The sequence below is a fragment of the Stenella coeruleoalba genome (assembly GCF_951394435.1).
Source record: "Stenella coeruleoalba genome assembly, chromosome: 16".
NCBI lineage: Eukaryota > Metazoa > Chordata > Mammalia > Artiodactyla > Delphinidae > Stenella > Stenella coeruleoalba.
The window spans coordinates 36,866,516-36,874,677 of record NC_137162.1 but is presented as its reverse complement, the minus strand read 5'-3'; positions in this window follow the sequence as shown (position 1 = coordinate 36,874,677).

Genomic DNA, 8,162 nt, shown 5'->3' with positions numbered 1-8,162 from the left:
GTCTGGGGTATCCCTTGTACTTAGTATCTGGTCTACATTTAGGACTGGGTGAATCAGCACCTTCAACCATTGTGATACTTCTTTTTCTTCTTTCTTTTACTTTCTTTTCCTTTTTCTTTCTCTCTTTTTGTCATTATAAGATATTTAACATAGGGTATGTTAACTTTATTTATTTCTTTATCTTTTAATTTTTGACATATAGTTGACTTACAATATTATATTAGTTTCAGGTGTACAATATAGTGATTCAATACTTTTATAGATTACATACCATACAAAGCTCATACCGTATTAACGACTGTATTCCCTGTGCTTTGCGTCACACCCCTGTGACTTATTTTTTTTATAATGGTAGTTTGTACCTCTTAATCCCCTTCACCTTTTTTTTTTTTTGCAGTATGCGGGCCTCTCAATGTTGTGGCCTCTCCCGTCACTCCGGACGCGCAGGCTCCGCGGCCATGGCTCACGGGCCCAGCCACTCCGCGGCACGTGGGATCCTCCCAGACCGGGGCACAAACCCGTGTCCCCTGCATCGGCAGGCGGACTCTCAACCACTGCGCCACCAGGGAAGCCCCCCTTCACCTATTTGATCCACCTCCCTCCCCCTTGGCGACCACTAGTTAGTTCTCTGTATCTGTGAGCCTGTTTCTGTTTTGTTAAATCTGTTCATTTGTTTTGTGTTTTAGAATCCACCTATATGTCAAAATATACAGTATTTGTTTTTCTCAGTCTGACTTTATTTCACATAGCATAATACCTTCTAGGTCCATTTATTTTGTCATTTCTTTTGATTAATTCCAATTCAATCATTTAGAAGCTATATGACCCTGGTCTCCTTACCTGTAAAATGATGGCTATAATACCTCTCCACTGGGCTGTGAGGATTAAACATGAGTGTTATAAATGATTAAAACAACACCTTTTTTACTTTCGTAGGTAAGGAAAAATTGATAGTCTGGGTGGGTTGCTTCTGTCTGACAGTGCATAGAAATAACGTAGCTAAAATCTGCTTTGAATCCAAGCCTCAGAAAAGACAAATAATTTGCACAAAGGAAAACTCTTTGAAATGGTTAAAGAATGTATCTTCAACACCTGCCTGGAAGTTGGAAATGCTCAACTTAGAAAGGTTGGTCCCCAGACGACAGAGAGCTGATGAATAAGCACGAACTCATTTCCCAGTCTAACAAAGACTTATTTGATTCTCATCAGACATTACTGTTCGACCAAAAGAGGCTATTTCTTAATATTTTGATAATCATTCCATAACCTCATGAAGATTTTCTACTTTTACAAATAAAACTTCTAAATAATTCTGGAACCCTGCCCCTTCTTTAAATCTGCATTTGGTCAACTGTATTTGTTGACATAAAAAAAAAAAAAAGGTCAATTTCTATCACAAATGATTCTAAAAAAATCTCAGTTACAGACCTTCCTGCTCTTAATTTGCTGATACAGTCAATGAAAGAAGTCTGATAAGTCTGATTAAAAGGTAAACCTTAAAGTGTGAAATAGATGCATCTCATGCAGTGTTCAAGGAAAAATTTACTGTTGCTTATTGAAAGAGATCCCTTCAAACATGTCTGAATTCTTAGGATGCACGCGTAATGGGACTTCCCTGTGGGAAACTCAATAATTCACTTGTAATTTGTAAGTTCACTGAAGGTAAATTTGTTGAATGAGACTGAAAGTGCCACCATTTCAGTCAGAGCTGTCTTCGGCCATGATTAAACAAATCACCTTAGTAAATTTAACATTGAGTTATTTAACCAGCAATTAAAAGACCAGTTGTAGACTCCATGTAGTATAGCTGCTTAAACAGCTGCACTACCTTACTGGTTATTTTCAGACCAGATTGCTTACATTTTAGTCTCATTTATAAACCTTTTTTAAGGTCTCAATTTGTATTAAAGACAATACTCATTCTATTTAGTACTCTAGCCAACAGAAGATATTGCAAGGATAGATTCAATTTCAGCTAAAAGGGCTTTAATTACTACATAAGGAATGACCATGTTGAGTGTACAATTTAAGCTTGAATTTTGTAGCCAAATTTCCATGAAAATCATGAGTAATATTAAAGCAGCAAATAAGTGTCAATTTTTCTTTATTGAGCCAATATTTAAAATTTGTTTTGAAGGCATCCACGTTTTGTTTTAAGCACCACTTCATCTGTCTTTGCAGCTGTTAATACAAGAATATAATTCATGACAAGCTCCCTGTGGATCACTGCTCCTTCTATCCTTTCTCTTCTTACCCGCCTTTTTCTCCTACTGTCTCCTCCACCAGCCCTTCAGAGCTTTTCTCATCTTCAATATGTAGGATGGGTCCTACTTATTAGCATTTTCAAATTGATTAAAATAAAAGCCATCCATATTTCAAACAGTCTATGTTATAAACTGTCCACTCGAAAAGACTATGTTCAGGAAATGGAATGTTAGCTAAAATATAGCTTCATTAATATGCTATTCTTCATAGTTCGGATGAGAGCTAGGACTCTGGCCAGAATGTAAGCTCCCATGAGAACAAGGAGTTATTTCTTACTACTTAATAGATACTTGAATTTTCCCCTATAATTCAAATATTATTACTATGGACTTTAATGACTATACAGCAAACATTAACAAGTCATTCTAGAACATTCTATGTGCCAGGCAACACATATTACATTTGTAAAATTACAATGATAATCCCTTTATGAGTGGAGGGACAACGCCAATATAAAGTTGGGGGCTGGCACATGTGGAAAGAAAACAAGCTTGAGGGGATATGGTGGTCTATTTAATTTGGGTAAATATTTTCAAATTCACGAAGGAGAATATGGTACAACCTTGAAGGGCTGATGCCAATGTGAACAATTTGAATTCATCTAGGAAGAACATAATATGACTCCAAGCAGTAAGCAACTCCAAGGTGAGTCTGGTAAGGTTCCAAGGTTGGAGGTCGTAAGAATCAGTAAAGGTATAGTGGAAAACCAAGGAGTAGGAAATGAAAGAGCAAGGGGCCTGTTTTCCTAGATGGTTCTTTCTGAAAGGCTTCCCAAGGCTGGCTTGATCTCACCCTTCAGATGTCAGGCTTTGACCAGCTTTCCAGTCCAAGTTCTCTCTCCCCTCCCACCATTGACCTTTGTCCTGTCACACTGTTTACATCAGTCATAGCACTTACCATGATGTGAATTTATTATTTACATGTCTTTTACTTCTCCTCACTGGGCTGCAAACTCCATGAGGGCAGTAACCCTGTCGATCTTTTTCATCACTCTAATCCTCAAAGAGGTGCCCAGCACGTAATTGTTGAATGATAGATTGATTAGTTGACTGAAGGAATGAAACACTGAAAGAACTGATTTGCTTCAGGGGAGAAGCAATAGAACATAATGAATGAGGTACTGGTATGAAAACAGAAATATAGATCAATGGCATAGGATAGAAAGCCCAGAGATAAACCCACGCACCTATGGTCAACTAATCTATGAAAAAGGAAGCAAGGATATACAATGGAGAAAAGACAGTCTCTTCAGTAAGTGATGCTGGGGAAACTGGACAGCTACATGGAAAAGAATGAAATTAGAATGATCCCTAACAGCATACACAAAAATAAACTCAAAATGGATTAGAGACCTAAATGTAAGACTGGACACTATAAAACTCTTAGAAGAAAACATAGTTAGAACACTCTTTGACATAAATCACAGAAAGATCTTTTTTGACCCACCTTCTAGAGTAATGGAAATAAAAACAAAAATAAACAAATGGGACCTAATGAAACTTAAAAGCTCCTGCACAGCAAAGGAAACCATAAACAAGATGAAAAGACAACCCTCAGAACTGGAGAAAATAACTGCAAACGAATCAATGGACAAAGGATTAACCTCCAAAATATATAAACAGCTCATGCAGCTCAATATCAAAAAAACAAACAACCCAATCCAAAAATGGGTGGAAGGCTTAAATAGACATTTCTCCACAGAAGACATACAGAGGGCCAAGAAGCACATGAAAAGCTGCTCAATGTCACTAATTATTAGAGAAATGCAAATCAAAACTAGAATGAGGTATCACCTCACACCACTTAGAATGGGCATCATCAGAAAATCTACAAACAGTAAATGCTGGAGAGGGTATGAAGAAAAGGGAACCCTCTTGCACTGTTGGTGGGAATGTAAATTGATAGAGCCACTATGGAGAACAATATGGAGGTTCCTTAAAAAACTAAAAATAGAATTACCATATGACCCAGTAATCCCACTCCTGGGCATATACCCAGAGAAAACCATAACTCAAAAAGACACATGCACCCTGATGTTCATTGCAACACTATTTACAATAGCCAGGACATGGAAGCAACCTAAATGCCCATCGACAGACAAAAGGATAAAGAAGATGGGGTACATATATACAATGGAATATCACTCAGCCATAAAAAGGAACAAAATCGGGTCATTTGTAGAGACTTGGATGGACCTAGAGACTATCATAAAGAGTGAAGTAAGTCAGAAAAAGAAAAACAAATATTGTATATTAACATGTATATGTGGAATCTAGAAAAATGGTACAGATAAAACTCTTTGCAAGGCAAAATAGAGAGACAGTCGTAGAGAACAAACATATGGACACCAAGGGGGAAAGTGGAGGATGGGATGCATTGGGAGATTGGGATTAACATATATACACTAATATATATAAAATAGATAACTAATGGGAACCTGCTGTATAGCACAGGGGACTCCACTTCGCTGTACAATAGAAACTAACACAACATTGTAAAACAAATATATCCCAATTAAAAAAAAAAAGAAAGAAAGAACATAATGGATGAGACAGCAGACTGGAAGATTTGTATTCAGATGTGGTGTCCAACAAGTACTGGCTATGTGTGGTCAAGTGACTCAATTTCTCTGACCCTCCATTGCCTCATCTATAAATTGGGTACCCTTTTCAGTGGTTGTGAAGATAAAGGAGATATTTTGTGTGGCGTGATTATCATAGTATTTGTATTAGTTACCTATTGCTATGTAACAAATTACAGCTGATTCTTGAATAACACATGTTTGAACTGCGTGAGTCCCCTTATACATGGATTTTTTTTTTTTTTTTTTTTTTTGCTGTACACAGACCTCTCATTGTTGTGGCCTCTCCCGTTGCAGAGCACAGGCCCCGGACGCGCAGGCTCAGCGGCCATATACATGGATTTTTTTTTCCCCACTAAATATGTGCTACAGCACCACACGATCGTGGATATGGAAGAACCATGGATAAGGAGGACTATTAATTATACTCGGATTTTCCAATGAGCAGAAAGTAGATGCCAGTAACCCCCAGTGATGTTCCAGGGTCACTGTATCCCAAAACATGACAACTGGAAACAAGGAACATATATGATTTCACCAGTTCTGTGGATCAGGAATCTGGGAAGTGCTAAGCCAGGTCTCTTACAAGGCTGCGATTGAGATGTTAGCAAAGGCTGCAACCACCTCCAGGCTCATCTTGGGGGTTCCACTTCCAAGCTCACCCATGAACCTCTCTGAGGGCTGTCTCATAACATGGCAGCTGGCATCTCTCACAGTGAGCAATCCAAGAGAAAGCTAGAGAGAGCTCAGGACAAGTCACAGTCTTTTTTTTTTTTTTTTTTTTTTTTGCGGTATGCGGGCCTCTCACTGTTATGAGAGCACAGGCTCCGGACGCGCAGGCTCAGCGGCCATGGCTCACGGGCCCAGCCACTCCACAGCATGTGGGATCTTCCCAGACCGGGACACGAACCCGTGTCCCCTGAATCGGCAGGCGGACTCTCAACCACTGCGCCACCAGGGAAGCCCCACAGTCTTTTTATAATCTAATTTCAGAAGTGATATACCATCACTTAGCCATATTCTGTTTGTTAGAAGTGAGTTATTGGGTCCATCTCACGCTCAAGAGGAGGAGATTTCATAAGGGCATAAAGGTGGGGAGACAGGGATCAGTGGGGCCGTCTTAGAGGCTGCCTACTACAGTGCCTGAATATGGTAATAATAATACGCTAACATTAAACATGGTTTACTGCCCACCAGTAAAATACTTTATATGTATTATGTATTCAATTCTCACACAGTACTTTGAGGGAAATAGAATTATTAGCCTCATTTAATAGATGAGGAAACTGTGGCAGAGTCCCAACATTACTGTGTAGCATCCTCAGCCCTTGAAACATGATAATCTGAACCTAAGACCATGATCTTAACCTCCAGTGCTAAACTCTTCCAGAGAAGAGTTTAATGAATGGTAGCTATTGTCATTAAATTCAAGGACAGCAAGTGTTACAGATCATTCAAAGAGCAGAGTAGGGGAAAGACCCAGAAGATGGGTAGCTGGACTCAAGAAACTGAAAAAAAAAAGGAAATGAAATGTCACATCCGGGAGAAAACGCAATGATTTCTTGTGGGTTAAGTCCAAGGGTTAGAGCCATCAGGAGAGCATCTTGGTGGTTAAAAGGCATGAGTCTGACTCAAATAAAAAAGAGCCTTGCCAAAGAGAGCGTCATAGCCTTATGATATTGGACAGCATCGTAGACACGGATGCCTGGGCAAGATTTTTAGAACCTTAAACATTTGCCACAATATCGTGATTTTTTTCCTAATGCAGGGGTATTCAGGGTAAAAGTTTTGGCCTGGGACTTCCACACTAAGTTATTGTTTGGGGTTAGAGGAAAGAAAAAGAATATTTACTGAAATGACATGTACCCTTTCATCTGTTTCCCTAAATTTAAAAATATTGTTTCAAAAAAGATACATGATTCAAGAGCCAAGTTTACATCACATCCCTGGAAAGGAGACAACGACTCTGCACATGACACCTGGCAAACTGTCTCACGAACCTTGGGAACACTTGCTATGATCCTAGCAAAAATGCATTATTAACGAGTGAAACAGCAGCTTCTCCCTTCTAAGCTAAACACATGGTCAAAACATTTGGTTAGAGGACAGGAAACAGAAGATAAGGGTAGTTTCGTTTGGACTCATACTTGCTATAGTTACATCCAAAAAGTTTCAAAGGAAGCCACAGCTGGTGTTCAGATAATCATCTAGTAGTGCTAGCAAAGACACAGAAAAAGGGGACATGGGCCAATGAATTTTTCAGCGAAAGAGAAGAAAATGATTCCTTGATCACTTCTAACTCTGGCCAGAATGTGATGCAGGGAAGCATGAATAACATGTAAAAAGTTCTCTTGCAAACTGTGAGTTACTTTAAGAAATGCAGTGTGAAATTTTTCAGTTGGAGAATAAATGATTTTGAGAGTGACTCTCTACTGCATTCATAAGCATTGTTTCATTTAGGAAAGGATTCTGCTAAGACTTCAGAGTTTCTGTTTTTCAGAAGTTTGCCTGGAATTGTGGCATTGTAAATTTTTGGAGCTGCAGAGGACGGTGGTCAGAGTAGATCTGGAAGTGTTGCTTGAGGGATAGTGACCAGGGAAGGAGATCACATGGCTGCTAGTAAAATTAAGTTTTCCGTTATATTTCTGAATGGGACAAGGAAGGACTGAATGTATCATGGGATTTGCTTCTTTCCCTAATGAATGGTTGTGTTTTGGAAGAAAGATGCACAAGAAAAGCCTCTTTCAGGGGTCCTCACGGTGTATTTATTGCATTTCCCTTGTCCCAAAGAAGTTTCAGTGAAGCTCTTTATACCTCAAGAGAATCTGAACCAAAATTCTTGTAAAGGAGTGGGATCTCAGAGGTATTGAAAACTATGGAACTCTATGGTGTTCTTTGAGTACTATTATATCACTAGTCCACACTTCACCACCTAAGTCAGTATAAAACATCTAAATATAAACCCTTTGAAGGCAGAGTTCAGTCTGCATCATCTTTGCATTCCCTGCTCTGCCCAAGGTGCTCAGTGAGTTGCCGTAAATGTTGAAATGTAATTGATAACATTGATAACATGTAGTTCGGCGCAGTGATGTCTCCAATCAGCACGTTCACGTCCTGATACCTACACCCTCCACTTCTCACAACCAGAGCAAATCATACCCAAATTCAGGGGCCAGAAGCATCCAAAGAAGGTTTTTGGGAATCCTGGTTCATTCATGAAAGCAGGTGTCTATTATTTAATTAAGTAATTTGTTGAGCATCTTCATGTTAGTGTCCCAGGTGTTGAGGATCAAAAGATAAACAAGGCACAACGTCT